Source organism: Meles meles, chromosome 1, assembly GCF_922984935.1.
Source record: "Meles meles chromosome 1, mMelMel3.1 paternal haplotype, whole genome shotgun sequence".
NCBI lineage: Eukaryota > Metazoa > Chordata > Mammalia > Carnivora > Mustelidae > Meles > Meles meles.
Window position 1 is genome coordinate 189,158,441 of NC_060066.1, and position 16,530 is coordinate 189,174,970.

Consider the following 16,530-nt stretch of genomic DNA (forward strand, 5'->3'; position numbering starts at 1 on the left):
CCCTCGAGCTCTTGCTCTCTCTCAAATAAAATCCTTTTTTAAAAAGATTTTTTATTTGAGGGGCACCTGGGTGGCTCAGTCACTAAGCATCTGCCTTCCTCTCAGGTCATGATCCCAGTATCCTGTGGGATCGAGCCTGCGTTGGGCTCCCTGCTCAACAGGAAGCCTGCTTCTCTCTCTCCCTCTCCCCGTCAAATAAATAGCTAAATAAAATCTTAAAAAAAAAAAAAACAAAAAAAAAAAACCCCAGAAACAAAAAACCTCCCTTAAAAAAAAAAAATTATTTGAGAGAGCCTGAGCAATGAGAAGGGCAGAGGGAATCAGACTCCCCACTGGGCAGGGAGCCCGATGCTGGACTTAATCCCAGGCCTCTGGGATCATGACCTGAGCTAAAGGCTGATGCTTAACTGAGCCACCCATGCACCCCTCAAATAAAAATCTTATAAGAAAATAATCATCCTTCCATCTACAGCCCATCAGTGCTAAAACTTACTATAGAAGAAATCATTTCACATTCATCCCATTCTATTCCTTTATAAAAAACTAGCCAATCTGCCTGAAAATATATTATTAGCTGACCAGGGACTTGGCCACTTACCTTCTGACTGTAACTAAAAACTTAGCATTTGGGGCACCAGGGTGGCTCCGTCGGTTCAGCATCTGACTCTTGATTTCAGCGCGGGTCATGACTGTAAGATGGAGCTCTGCACTCAGTGGGGGAGTCTGCTTCTGAATCTCTCTCTCCCTCTGACTCTATCCATCCCCCTCACTCTCGTGCTCTCTTCCAACAACAACAAATCTTATCAACTTGCATCTGGGACAAGCCACCTATACCAAATTCAGGCAAGCACCTCACTTGGTAAAGATGAATTCCCAGAACAAGTCAGGGCTCTGCTACAGACCCCTGTCAGGATGTGGGACACTGCTTCTAGCTTCTTCCATCACAGAGTCAGCAAAGTCACATTTCCTTCTTGCTCTTCAGTGACTTAATTAATTTCTTGTCCTAATGATAGGGCAAACTCTATCCCTTCTTTCACTTTTTAAAAGAACAGGACCATATTACAATTCCTTTTTTTTTTTTTAATTAAAAAGAGGGGTGCCTGGGTGGCTCAGGTCATGATCCCAGGGTCCTGGGATCGAGTCCCACATCGGGATCCCTGCTCAGCGGGAAGTCTGCTTCTCCCTCTCCCACACCCCCTGCAGTGTTCCCTCTCTCGCTGGGTCTCTGTCAAATAAATACAAATAAAACATTTGAAAATTTAAAAACAAAATGTTTAGACTCCACACCCAAGGTGGGGCCTGAACTCACCATCCCAAGATTAAGAGTCACGTACTCCACCAACTGAGCCAGCCAGGCACCCCAGGACCATCTTACTTCTGAATACTTGAAAAAGTAGGAAAAATTCAGTGATACGTATTTTCAGTAAACACAGAATACAGCAGGCAGAAAGGCACTAGTTATTTCAATTAGCAATAATCGCGCCTCGGATAAACCTCATTGGCTACGATACTGCCACTGCACAAAGCTAGGGCACTAGTTATTTCAAGGCGGATTTCCACACCGCAATCAGAGATCCATAAAGCTTGCTTACGTGCCTGCTTGACATTAGAGAAAATATTAAGATCCCAACGACAAATCTTTGCTGGGGAACACTTTATTCACTCTTTTAATCAAACTATTTTTCCCTCAATCAGAAATGAAAACATATGGAAGTCTTAACTGGTGGGATATTATGTAACATTCACAGAAAGATAATTTCAAAATCAGTCAGTGCCTGGAAAGTCTGAAAAATCCACACAAATAATGGACTAGGTCTGAGTCACCAGCTTAAAAGAAACCAGTGAAATAAAACGCAGGCAAAGAATTTTACACACCAATTTCTTTTACTGTAAGTATGCCTCTTAGAGTTATTGCAAAGGAGTAACAAGTAAGTGGTAAATAACCTTATTTGCTGCACCCTGTGTAGTAAGTACAGTCTATGGTTTGTCTACTAATGTCATAGCGAAAGGAAGTTACTTGGAGTAAGACAGTCCTGGGGAACTTTAAGAAAGTAATAATTTATTACTTTGTTTGTTTATTCTTTTGTTAAATGTGGGTAAAACTGGACATACAACGTCTAAGGTTTCAGGATAGGCAGGAAGTCAGGCTTTACAAACACGACACTGCACATTAGAGATGCTTAATGGAAAAGTAAATATACAATCATTTGTTTTAAAAAGTTTTGCTCTCTCATTAAAGCAAGTTTCACAATCTCTGCATACACATGCACATTGGAAATACTGCAGGTTTGGTTCCAAACCACAGCAATAAAGTAAGTCAAATGAATTTTTTGGTTTAAAACTTACATTTACACTATACTGTAGTCTATCGGGTGTGCAATACCACTATGTCTAAAAAAAAATACATTATTTTAATGAAAAAATATTTTATTGCTAAAAAATGCTACCCATCATTTAAGCTTTCAGCAGGTTGTAATCCCTAATCATAGATCACCATAACAAATATAATTTCTAAAGTTTTAAATACGGCAAGAATCACCAAACTGACAGAGAGACATGAAGAGACAAAAACGGCTGCGAACATGCACCGTACCGACAGACTTGCGGGACGCAGGGATGCCACAGCATTCCATTTGTAAAAACAAAACAAAACCAAAAAACACAGTACCTACAAAGCTCAACAGAGTGAAGTACAATAAAAGGTAAGTACGCCTACAGTTCCTTTAGGAAGAGTGGTAGGAGTCTATTCTCCAAAAATACCATGGTCCAGCAAGAACCAGGAGTGTACTTCTGTTCATTCCATGCAGATTTACTCAACACTAACTCCCACGCTACACATTATGCTAGATACAGCAAACAAGAAAGACAATGTCCCTGTCCTGTTGTAATTACACACAGAAAAGTATCTTTCATTATCTCTTCAGGTTCATAATGTGACTTTGGGAGTTTTCTTGCGCATGCACTAGAGTAAAATCAGAAAGTAAAGTCACTACTTTGGGATCTATTCCTAGTCTCTCTTTGAAGTTTTCTCCTGTGCTGAAACAGAGATAACGCTTTAGTTAACAACAACGTATCAGTACTGGTTCATTAATTCTGTACACATACTGATGTACGGTGTGGATAACAGGGGAAACTGGGCATGGAGAACAGAGGAACTATTATGGGTTGAACTATTTTCCCCTCACCCCCAAAATGTGTATGTTGAAGCCCTAACCCCAAGTACCGCAGAATGTGACCTCATTTGGAGACAGGATCTCTACAGAGATATAGGTTATCCTTATAAAGAGAGGACATCTGGACATGGGGATATGTGGAGCAAAGACAGTATGAAGAGACCAACCTATATGCCAAGGAACCAACCCTGCCAACACGTGGATTTTCTAACTCCGAGCCTCCAGATGTGTAAGACAAGAAACTGCTCTTGCTGAAGGCACCCAGTGTGTACTCTCAAGCAGCCCTAGCAAATACAGGGATATGGGACCATCCCTGCAGTGGTTTGTCAACCAGGTCTCCAACGAAAAAGTTTATTATAAACAAACAAAAAGCCAGAGGGATTTGGAGTCCATGTCTCACAGTCATGAAGTCCAAAGAAGACAGGCAGCTGGGAAGTCCTGTTCAGTGGCAAGGGGAGCCATAATAATTGTGACACACAGCAACCAAGCTAGGATCAGAATCCAGGTTTCATTCAGTGTTCTCCACAATCTAAGGTTACTTCAAAATGGGCATGAAGGTGGTTGTTAAGTGAAGGGATATGCTGAATTATCAATCTAAAATGCCCCATCTCCAGGCGCCTGGCTGGCTCAGTCAGTGGAGTATGCAACTCTTCACCTCAGGGTGGTGAGTTTCAGCCCCACATTGGTTGTAGAGCTTAAAAATTTAAAAAAAAAAAAAAAAAAAAAAGTCTTTAAAAATAAATAAAATGCCCTGTCTCAAGTGGACAGCACCCAAGAGTCACTTTTTTTTTTTTTTAAAGATTTTACTTATTCGTTCCAGAGAAAGAGAGAGAGAGAGAACACGAGTGGGGTAAGGGCAGAGGGAGAAGCAGACTCCCCACTGTGCAGGGAGCCCCATGCAGAGCTCAATCCTGGGACTCCAGGATCATGACCCAAGCAGAAGGCTGACCGCTGAACTGACTGAGCCACCTGAGAGTCACTTTCTAATACTGGACCAGATTCTACAGTGAGTAGTGGCTTTGGCACTGAAAAAGAACTAGGTTCTTGGCTCTTGCACCCATGAGCTGGGTTAAGTTATTTTCCCAATCCTCCAAGAGTGACTAGTCACAGAACCATGGTGGGAACAAAGAAAGTGCACAAAAACTGCCTGGCATGTAGCAGGTAAGTTCCTGCCACAAGCTATGTTTTAGCTACAAACTCAGAGTGGTGAGAAGGAGATGCTGGGGAACCTCTCTAAGAGCAAACAAGAGTTCACTGAATTCTATTTTCTTGCTATTAATAGTAAGTAATCGCAGAATACAGTGTTTTATACCTTTTATTAGCTAAAGCATGTGTTGCACTGAGAGGTATACAGAAGCAAAAAAAGGTCGTATTCTTTTTTTTAAGATTTTATTTATTTATTTGAAAGAGAGAGAGAGAGCATGAGAGGGGAGAAGGTCAGAGGGAGAAGCAGACTCCCGGTGGAGCTGGGAGCCCTATGCGAGACTCAATCCCGGGACTCCGGGATCATGACCTGAGTTGAAGGCAGTCGCTCAGCCAACTGAGCCACCCAGGCATCCGAAAAGATCATATTCTGCGGTCACGAACTTTGGAGAACAAATCCCTTTGCTTCTAGGTGTTAGCAGGGAACATCAACAGCAAGTTGAGGGGTCATTCATTTAGAACTTGTTCATCACAGTATCTCCAGTGTAGGCAACTTGTGGCATCCTCTCTTTAGAGTTTAGTGAGTGGGGGTCTACTAAGCTAACAGATCATCTATGCAATCAATCTCATCATTAGAGAAACAGAATGAACAGCACAGTCAGCAGCTTTAATAATCTTCACTTCACCCCAGAGGCTATTCTCCTCTATCCCTAGGGTGGGTAACAGCAATTTTAGTGCCAGTTTTAAATGAGTATGTGTTACCGCTGGGGAGTATCTTTTTATTTTTTAGAGGAACTCTCAGCTCTTCTAACTTAAAGACACTATAGCCTATTTTAACTAATGACCAATGGCCTCCTGGGGCACCACGGTGGCTCAGTGGGTTAGTTAGACCTCTGCGTTCAGCTCAGGTCATGGTCTCAGGGTCCAGGGATTGAGGCCCGCATCAGCCTCTCTGCTCAGCAGGGAGCCTGCACTCCTCCCTCTCTCTCTGCCTGCCTCTCTTGTGATCTCTCTAATAAATAAATTAAATAAATAAATAATCTAACACCCCCCACACACAAAACTAATGATCTTTGGCCTCCTTCCGGCTTTCATTATGGTAATAAACCTCTTTAAAAACTAAACAGCCAACTCTGACACTTAACTGTTTCATTTCATTTTTTTTTTTATATTTTATTTATTTGACAGAGAGAAATCACAACTAGGCAGAGAGAGAGGAGGAAGCAGGCTCCCTGCGGAGCAGAGAGCCCGATGCAGGACTGGATCCCAGGACCCTGAGATCATGACCTGAGCCGAAGGCAGAGGCTTTAACCCACTGAGCCACCCAGGCGCCCCAACTGTTTCATTTTTTTTTTTTTTAAGATTTTTTTTTTAATTTATTTGACAGACAGAGACCACAAGCAGGCAGAGAGGCAGGCAGAGAGAGTGAGAGGGAAGCAGGCTCCCCGCTGAGCAGAGAGCCCCACGCGGGACTCGATCCCAGGACCCCGAGATCATGACCCGAGCCGAAGGCAGCGGCCCAAACCACTGAGCCACCCAGGCGTGAAATTACTATTACAAATACCTTGGACTGAACCAGTGGTGTATACTGCAATCACCTTTAGAGCTTTAAAAGAAGTCCATTTATCAAAGATTCTTACTGAGGAAACCTGGAAGGGATTCTCAACCAGAGGCACACGGAACACTGTTTGCAGATTCCAAGGAGTAGGGTGACTGTGGTCTCTCTTCATGAAGTTATCATCCAACCCCTGATACACAGACACCACTGTTTACACAGAATTCTACTTTATAACTCTATTAGGAGAAATAAGTTGTTTGACATCTTTTATAGATATTGATCTTTCTGGAATCAAATCATCTTCTCCAAACAAGTCTATCACACAGAGGTTTAGAAGGAAAAAAGTGTGTGTATAAGTTTATTTCATTATATGTTATTCTTTCAAGGCTTTATATTCAGAAGATGGGAATGTACCATTCAATAACTGAATCATTAATTTTTCTGTTCCTTCAGATGCATGAGCCCTCAGACTGCACTGTCCAATACACATGTGGCTACCAAGCACCTGAAATGTTACTGGTCTGTACCGAGATGAGCCACACATAGAAAATAAAGAATTTCAAAGACTTAGTACAAAAATCAAAATGTAAACTAACTCACTATTTTTTATATTAATTACATGTTGCAATGAGAATGTTTTGGATATATTACATAAAAATATTAAAATTAATTTCATTTGATTTCTTTTGTAATGTGGCTGCTAGAAAATCCAAAATTATGTACAGCTCAGACTGGACTTCTCTTGCACAGTGCTGTCCTAGAGGACAACAATGATCACATCTTTTTGAATGCTCAAGTTTTAAATCTGACCCAGTATTATTATTTGGTCCCTTTTATTTATTTTTTTTAATGATTTTATTTATTTATTTGACAGACAGAGATCACAAGCAGGCAGAGAGAGAGGAAGGGAAGCAGGCTCCCCACTAAGCAGAGAGCCCGATGTGGGGCTCGATCCCAGGACCCTGGGATCATGACCTGAGCCAAAGGCAGAGGTTTAACCCACTGAGCCACCCAGGCAGCCCTGGTCACTTTTATTTATTAACTTTTTTAGGTAATCTCTACACCCAACATGGGACTCAAACTCACAACCCTGAGATCAAGAGTGGCATGCTCGACTGACTTTAGCCAGCCAGGAGCCTCTACTTAGTCACTTTTAAATTCATCTATCCACTAAGATTTTCCTGTTGATATAACCACCTGATGGCTTTCCATTTATACCTGCACTTCACCAGATATACTGAGGGAGAAAAAAAGAGAAATGTCTTAAATAAACACACAACTCTATACAAGAAACCAAAAATGATTTCAAGATCTGCTATCATTTTGGATTTTATCCTGAGTCTACAAAAGAAACCAAGAGCCCAACCCGCTGCTTCCATTTAAAAAGAGTTAAGGGGGCGCCTTGGTGGCTTAGTCACTTAAGTGACTCCCTCCCGCTCAGGTCATGATCCCGGGGTCCTGGAATAGAGTCCCGCACTGGGCTCCCTGCTCTGCAGGGAGTCTGCTTCAACCTCTGCCTCTTCCCCCACTCTCTCTCAAATAAAGTTATTTATTTAAAAAAAATGAATTAAGGCACTATTCAAAGCAACCTACATTTAAAGACAACACAACTACTCCAACTCCAGTTAGATCCAAACACCCAACAAGAACTTAGTTCAGATATATGTGAGCAATGCTGCTCCTCTCTCTGGGCTTTCCTTCAGGAACTGCATATAAACCACCTACAGAAATAGATCTACTGGGATACCTGGGTGACTCAATTGTTAAGCGTTTGCCTTAGGCTTGGGTCATAATTCCAGGATCCTGGGATCGAGTCCCATATTGGGCTCCTTGTTCAGAGCAGAGCCTACTTCTCCCTCTGCCTGCCACTCCCCCTGCTTGGGTGCTTTCTCTCCATCTCTCTGATAAATAAATAAATAAGTCTTTTTAAAAATTTAATAAAATAAAAATAAATAGATCTATTTATCTCCTAGAACATCTTATATGTATTCCTTAATAAAGGAACAAAACTGAATTCATCAGGTTTATACAGGAAAGATCTGGCATGCCACAGCTTCAAAATCTGAAGTGATGTGGCCCTCACCTACTTGTCCAACACCATCTCAAACCACTCTCTTGGAGCCACAATGGTCTTCTTTCTGTTCCTCGAACAAGGCGGGCATTTAGAGTCTCAGCACCTTTCCACTTGGCATTGTCTCCAAATACACTCTTCTGCAGTCTCGAGCATGGCCAGATCCTTTCCCATCCTGCTACTCTCAGCTATTTGAAAAGGCCTTCCTGTAACGTATTATCTAATGAAACCTCACTGCACCCCCAGCCCTCAGTTATCTGGTAGTCCTGTTTCGTTCCTAACACTTAGGAAAATCTGAAATTATCTTATCTGCCTCCCCAAACTAGAAAAGTAAGCTCCCCAAGAACACAAGTCCTGTCTGTCTTGCTCATTGCTGGTAACCCGAGCACACAGAGCAGGCACAGTAACAAGGACTCAAGCATCTACTGACTGAATAAATCAAAAAAATCAAAAGCAGCCTTAAAAGACAAAGGTAAGAATCTTAAGTGGTTAAAATCCAGTATGCTTATTTTTAAAATTACGCAACTGGTATCCTATGTACATATGCTTCTAGTCTTTTATTTTCTAATTACCAATACTTAAGTCTCTTGAAGAACTGAAATCTTTCTCTATGGATGAAAATATAGAGTATGGATGTAATTGTATTTAGTTTACTGAGGGTGGAGAGGAAAAAAGGCTTGCATTACTAAGTAAAAGATGAAATAAGGCTACAATTAAAACCACTGAGTATTAGTACAAGTTTAGAGAAATAAATGGAACAAAATACAAAGTTTAGAAATACACCCCCCGCCACCCCAGGGGATACCTGGATGCCTCAGTCAGTTAAGCATCTGGGATCAAGTCCCAATCACGCTCCTCCCTCTGCTTGTGCTCTCGCACATACTTGCTCTTGCACCCTCTTTGACCTATAAATGAATAAAATCTTAAAAAAAAAAAAAAAAGAAATATTACCTCGCCCCCCCAAAAGAAGCATACCCTGTAAGACACACTTTACCAAGGCAGCTTTTCTTTTCAAGATTTATTTATTTAGGGACATCTGGGTGGCTCAGTCAGTTAAGCGTCTGCCTTCAGCTCAGGTCATGATCCCAGGATCCTAGGATCGAGGTCTACACTGGGCTCCCTACTCAGTGGAGAGCCTGCTTCCCTCTCCCTCTGCTATTCCCCCTGCTTGTGTGCTCTGTTTCTCTCAGTCTATCAAATAAATTAAAAAAAAAAAAAAAATTTCTTTATTAAAGGGGTACCTAGTGGCTCAGTCAGTTAAGCAGCTGCCTTCAGCTCAGGTCATGCTATCAGGGTCCTGGGATCAAGCCCCACATTGGGCTCCCTGATCAGCAGGAACCCTGCTTCTCCCTCTGCCTTTCCCTCTCCCTGGCTGTGCGCTCTCTGTCTTTCTCTCTCTCAAATAAATAAAATCTTTGAGAGAGAATGTTGTGGGGGTGGGGGGGGGCGGTGAGGAGCAGAGGGAGAGAATCTTCAAGCAGGATCCCTGCTGAGCCTTGAGCCTGATACCCAATGAGATCATGACACCCGAGCTGAAACCAAGAGTCAAGACACTTAACCAACTGAGCCACTTAGGCACCCCCAAATATGGTTTTTCAAATCACCAGATAAAAAGATAAATCGGGTTGACTGTGAATATATGGATTTATTTCTGAGCTCTCTATTCTGTTCTATTGGTCTATATATCTGTCTTTATACTGGTACCATATTGTTGTTTTTATTACTGTAGCCTTATAATATATGGAATAAAGAAGTGTGATGCCTCTATTAAAAAAAAAAAAAGATAAATCGGTAGTCTGAACAACCTGGCGCAAAAAGATTCCTTCTTCTTAAACAAAAATAAAATTCCTGATTTATTAAAGAAATATTAAAAAGCCACTGAAAAAGAAAATATTAGTATTTATCTGATAGGCCCAGGTAAGCCTATTTACTAGTTTTCTCAAAGATAAAAGATACTGCATCCACCATAAAAGGACAAGAAAGTAATAATAATAAAGTAATACCAGGCACTTCTCCCAAATGCTTTGCATACATTCATTCGCTTAAGTTACAACACTGCTATGAGGTACACACTATTTATTATTACTCTCATTTTACACATGAGAAAACTATCACAATCTTAAATACTATACTATTTCATCTCTCTGCTTTACAGAACAAAAGGGAGCTCCTGAAAATTAAAAATAGAATGCATATCCAGCAATTCCACTTCTGGGTATTTATCCAAAAGAAGTGAAATCTGGATCTCAAAGAGGTACTAGCACTCCCATGCTCACTGTAGCACTGCTAACAAAAGCCAAGATGTGGAAAGAACATAAATGTCCACCAACAGAATGGATAAAGAAAATGTGGTATACACACACAATAGACTACTATTCAACCTTAAAAGAAAAAGAATTCTTTTTTTTTTAATGAACCTGAGAGACATGATACTAAGTGAAATAAGCCAGTCACAAAACAGCAAATACTGCATGATTCCACTTATATGAGGCATCTCAAATAGACAATCTCATAGAATCAGAGTGAATGGTGGTTGCCATGGGGCTGGGAGTAAGGGGAAATGGGCATTTGCTAATCAAGTGCATCAAGTTTCAGTTAACTAAGACTATTAAGCTTTAGAGATCTGCTGTACAATGCTCTACCTATAGTCAACAACATCCACTAAAAAATTTGTTAAGACAGATCTCAACTTAAAGGTTCTTACCACAGTAACATAAATAAATAAATCTTATCATCCATGTCAATAAACTGAAAAGCCTTCGTGAGAGGTGGGAAGGAAGGAGTTTGTAATTTACTCAACTGGAATCCCTGACTCACATGGGAAAATTTAAGACCAACTGCCAGCCTGTCCTGACAGCCACAGAAGGCCCAAGTTTCCGCATACGTATAAAAAGCATAACTATATTCTTGTAGGGACTGTGACTGTTTAGAGTTGTATAAAGAAGAAGAATGGAGCAAATAAAGATGTGGGTGAAGATGGGGTTGCCTGGCTGGCTCAGTTAATAGAGCATGGGGCTCTTGATCTTGGGAGTCGGGTTCAAGCAGATTACTTAAAAGAAAAAGCTGACGGGGCTTCTGGGTGGCTCAGCTGGTTAAGCATCTGCTTTTGGCTCAGGTCATGATCTCAGGGTCCTGGGATTGAATCCCACATCAGGCTCTCTGTCCATTAGAGAGTCTGCTTCTCCCTCTTACTTTCCCTCTGTATTCTTCTCTCTCAAATAATAAAATCTTTTTTTTTTTTAAAGACTTTACTTATTTATTTGAAAGACAGTGTACATGCGCTGAGAGAGAGCTGGCACAGGGAGAAGCAGGCTCCCGCTGAGCAAGGACTCAATGCAGGACTCCATCCCAGGACCCTGGGATCATGATCTGAGCTGAAGGCAGACACTTAACCAACTTAGCCACCCAGGTGCCCAATAAATAAAATAAAATGAATGAATGAATGAATGGAGAAGGAAAGAAAGAATTGATAAATATGAAATATATATATATATGAATTTATATATATATATGAACCTAAGTGGGAAAAAAACAACAAGGCTATAAAATGCAATCAAGGAAATTTCCCACAAAGTAAATAGCGATGGAAAGAGCAGAAAAAGGATAAATTTATAGGATCAGCTCAAAAGATCCAACATCCAATTAACAATTCTACAAAAAGAGTAGAGACAATAAAGGAGAGAAAAATCAAGGACATAATTCCAGAAAATTTCCCAGGACTGAGGGACATTAAGTTTCAGTTCATCAAGTGACCAGCGCATTAGATAAAAAGAGCCACACAGGGGCGCCTGGGTGGCTCAGTGGGTTAAAGCCTCTGCTTTCAGCTCAGGCGTGATTCCAGGGTCCTGGGATTGAGCCCCGATCAGGTTCTCTGCTCAGCGGGGAGCCTGCTTCCCCCTCTCTCTCTGCCTACTTGTGATCTCTGTCAAATAAATAAATTAAATCTTAAAAAAAAAAAATTAGACTTCTATACCCAACCAAACTATCAATATGGAAGTAAAATAAAGGCATTTTTAGACATATATGTCTAAACAATTCACCTCTTGTGTACCCTTTTCTCAGGAAGCCGAAGGATAAAGGTGCTCTTCCAAAATGAGACTGAATTAAGAAGGAAAGGATGTGGGAAAAAGTTAACGGGATCCAGCATAAAAGATGCAGGAAAAGTCATGAGGATGATGATGTTGACAGAGCAAGCACGACGGAGCAGATCAGAAGGTATCTCCAGGAAGGTTAACATTTGTAATATCGCTAAAATATTTAAAATACTGAGGAATATTTACATTTCTGGGTAGACTTTAAAGATTAATTACTGATGAGAAACAGAAATTAAGCAAAACAGAGCAAAAAAAAAGATATTACAACAGAGAAAATAAAAAGCTATGCAAAACAGGAAAATTAACCATGGCATGTGAAATGATCCAGCTGTAAGTTACACAGCCATACACCTCCAACAGTGAATACTGATCTAAGCAAAAATTATATTATAACCAGAGTGACAATAAATGTGAATGTGTGAAGTGGTCAGGGAATTCTACCAGAAGCCACCACCATCCAAGGTGGGAAATTAACAGATAATACAAAAAAATCAGAAAAATCAGTAAGTAACAAAATAAGCTTATTGTGTAGAAGCAACAGCAAAAATAACAGTAGAAGTAGAAACAACAGCTTCTAGGGACTAGGAAGGATTTTTACACATGTATTAATAAGTAAAATTAAATTCGATAAATATATAAGATGCTTTTTTAAAGAAAATGTACTGTGAGAGAAAATCAAATGTATACATAAATGTATGCATGTCTATCACATAGTTATCAGACAGAGGAAAATGCAGAAGAGCCTAAATGTCTACCAAAAAGGAACTAGTTAGATAATTTGAAATTACATGGCACATCCCTGATTAAATGCCATGAGTCATTTAAAAATGCAAACGGGGAATGTTAACAATAACCAGGTGAGACAGGAAAGTCCAACCTCGATTTTGCTTAAACACATATCCAAGTAACACACATATGAAAAGAAACTATTCACCAAAATATTAACAATGATTATACACATAAAGTTTATGGATGATCTTTTCAATACTTTCTAATGAATAAACATGTATTATTCAGTTAAAACAGAAACTGCTGATTCTACAACTTAGAACAGAATCAGAGAGGAGAGCAGAGCTACTTTATCATCTTGTTTCAGTTTATTAAGCTGAAAAATAAACACAGCTTAACAACGCAGAACTTCCCTTAAGGAATCTTCTGAACAATTCTTTAACACATAAGGCTGGTTTTATACGCCAATGCAGTTATTAGTTCCTTTTGCCGCCATACATTTACCTTATTTGAACAATGATTCAACTTGCACCGGATCCCGAACAGACACTACCACAGAACAACACCGGCAGTGTCACTGGCTTCTCCAGTTTACAAAGTCAGGATACAATTCTGGAACAAGAGGAAACAAGCAGTGATGAGACAACTACCCAAACCTTGCAGACTGTATCATGAAATACAGATGCTTCAAATCTCTAAGCAAAAACTCTACTTTAACACTTAACTTCACTCCAAGTGGACCTTCTCTCTCAAAGCATACTGGTCTGAGGGTCTTCGGTCTCACGCAGGTTTTTATCCATCCAACCCCCTACCTACAGTAAGGCTGCAGAATGGAAAGCTAAAGCCTTCCCCTTATAACCTGATACTCTCACTGGCAGTATTTCAGGTGCTATGGTTTGCATTATGCAAGACTAATTCACAAACTCCGTAATTTAACCTGGACAATTACTTCAGAAGAATTAGATATCTGAAACAAAAAAATGTAACTGAGGTAGGCCGAACTGAATTTAGCACACTGCAAGTTAAAACAACTTCGCATCCTCATCCCTTAAAACACAAATAACCCCTCTGATCCAGTTACTTAAATACTCTCAGATCTAAACATTACTAACATGGCCATACATCAAAGCTATGTAGTATTATTCAAAACAAATAGGAAAACAAAGTTCCAAGATGAGCAAGTGTGAATGTCCTTACTCCTCCTGGGCTTGTTAAAGCTTTATCATTCATTCATATTGCTACAGAGTAGGAAGGCATCCAAGATTCAAATAATCTGAAGATGCAGTCTTAATCATTTTTTTTCCCACTTATTCAGCATTCACTCAATTAAAGATAACCACCCTAGCTTTCTCTAAAATCTGTGGCTTGCACATAGCTGAACTCTGCCTACCTAGCCAGGAAAAGAAAGGAATGTATTTGCTTAAGCTATGGTCTCTTAGTACATGGGAATCCTCAGCCTAAAATGCCTCCTCCCCTCCCACCAACCAAACCCCTACTCATTCTTACAGGAAGGGGTCTCCTTCCCCAGCAAGCTGTCCCTGGTGCACACAGGCTGAGTTCTGCACTGCTTCTACGTGTTACCCTGGACATGTCTCGCCTTACACTCATCTCATTACATCCATTAATGTCAATTTCCCTCAAAGGACTACAACCTATATATACCTAACACTGATATGTGTTTGCTGAGTAAACTGAAAACCCATGCAATAAAATCTTGACCTATATCAAAGGTAATCAGGTAATTAACATTAGGAAGAGGCAATAAAAACCTACTCTTAAAAAACTAACAGGCTAAGACTATTTTATTCAGATGACATCAGTATTCGGTCAGCCCCTTCACCAAATTCATGACAGTGTTTACATTTACTTAGTTCATAGTAACACAGCACTTTCAAAAACTTTCCTGCAAAATACTTTTCCATATATTCATGCCGCTTATTCTTAGAATATATCCTAGGTTACATCAGCCAACGCTTTTCCTTGTTTCTAACTGCAGAGAACAGGGGCTCACAGCAGTCAGCTGGAGGGAAGTCGAAGTGACTGTTGCAGGACTGAGAACCACTTAGTCTACAATGCACTGAATTAAAGAAAATAGGCTATTCTATTAATATACCCATCCTTAAGATTCTAACCAGATAGCTAGCAAACACACACACACCCTTCCGTTTTACTACCCCACCATATTTCTTTCCTATTAATTAACCTCCTCTTGGACACCAGCAAGAATTTTATCACCTCAACAAATCTTCAATCTTCCACAGTTGCAATGGGTGAAGAAGCAAATCTGAGGATCTAGCCCTTATTTACTCTGTAACAGTAAGGAGACACCTAAAGCCTTGGGTCATCCCCGCCACCTGCCTTTATGCACCCTCCCCAGCTTGTCCTGCCTGTGTCATCTGGACATTCACAGGCATACTTTTCCCATGGTCAAATGCCAGATTATTAACAAGGACACCATGGCACTGCCAGCAATAGACCTTTTCCCCTTTTACACAATTTCCCTAATTGTCCACTTATTCAACAAAAAATGTATCAATATCTACCATATTGCCAGGCACTATTCTAGGCAATGGTGGGTCGACAATTTAAGTATCTCTTCATTCCCAGAGCTTATATTCTAGGGGAAAGATGGTGGTACAGATACGGGTGAACATACAGGTCTTGCAAGCCATTTTAGGACTTTGGTTTTCTTCTGGGTAATGTGGACAGCCAATGGAGAGTTTTCAGAAGAGTAATATGACCAGAATTATGTTTTAAAAGGATCATTTTGGCAGTTGAGTATAGAACAGGTTTCAATGGAACAAGGTCAGAAGAATTAATAGATATTGCCTCTAATAATCAGGTGAAGGACAGGAGTGGCTTAGACCAGAGTGCACCTCAGAATACTCCCACGTTCCAAACACTACCAGACCTTAAGTAACAACATAGTTCTTAAATCCAAACAGAGGGTAAATACTAATATTCTAGGGCCATAATATTTGTACCCCTAAAGTTAAAGACTTGAATTTTATTTTTCCTCATCTCACCTCAGGCGCCCACAGTAATCTTAGTTACTGAGATAAAGAACATGAAGAAAACAGGGGCGCCTGGGTGGCTCAGTGGGTTAAAGCCTCTGCCTTCAGCTCAGGTCATGATCTCAGGGTCCTGGGATCAAGTCCCGCATCAGGCTCTCTGCTTGGCAGCGAGCCTGCTTCCCTCTCTCTCTCTCTGCCTGCCTCTCTGTCTGCTTGTGATCTCTCTGTCAAATAAATAAATAAAATCTTAAAAAAAAAAAAAAAGAACATGAAGAAAACACAAGGATGACCCTGCCTGCTCCTATGAACCTAAGTTTAAAGCTAGTCCTCTAAAACCACCAAGCATAACTTGCTTGTGTAAGACTAATTTCCTCTAGCATTAACAGCAAGATACCAATAAAAGTGAACAAAAGAGCAGTGTCTTCTAATTAATTTAAACCAAAATATCCAAAGACCAAAATTTAGGAGTGCCTGGGTGACACGGTCCATTAAGTATCCAACTCTTTGTTTGGGCTCAGGTCATATCTTAGGATCCTGAGATGAAGCCCGCCCAGGTTCCACTCAGCACGGATTCTGACTGCCCCCTCCCTCTGCTCCTCTTCCAGCACGCATACTCTCCCTCTCTTTTCTCTCTTCAATAGTATCTTTAAAAAAGAACAAAATTTGAGGGTGCCTGGGTGGCTTGTGGGTTAAGCCTCTGCCTTCAGCTCAGGTCATGATCTCAGAGTCCTGGGATGGAGCCTCCCAT

General features: G+C 40.6%; 1 protein-coding gene and 1 non-coding gene across 4 annotated transcripts in view; both read right to left on the reverse strand.

Annotated features, from left to right (window-relative positions):
- The window catches only part of THRAP3 (thyroid hormone receptor associated protein 3), a 71,427-nt gene that overhangs the window by 34,266 nt on the left and 20,631 nt on the right, over positions 1–16,530 (reverse strand). For all 3 annotated transcript variants that reach the window (XM_045978863.1, XM_045978845.1, XM_045978853.1), the window contains exon 2: positions 13,273–13,380. The gene's annotated coding sequence lies outside the window, so the exon portion shown is untranslated. The remainder of the gene's footprint in view (positions 1–13,272; positions 13,381–16,530) is intronic.
- On the reverse strand, positions 1,384–1,528 carry LOC123927766. Its single transcript, XR_006815542.1, has one exon. It is a non-coding gene; the product is annotated as a U4 spliceosomal RNA (small nuclear RNA).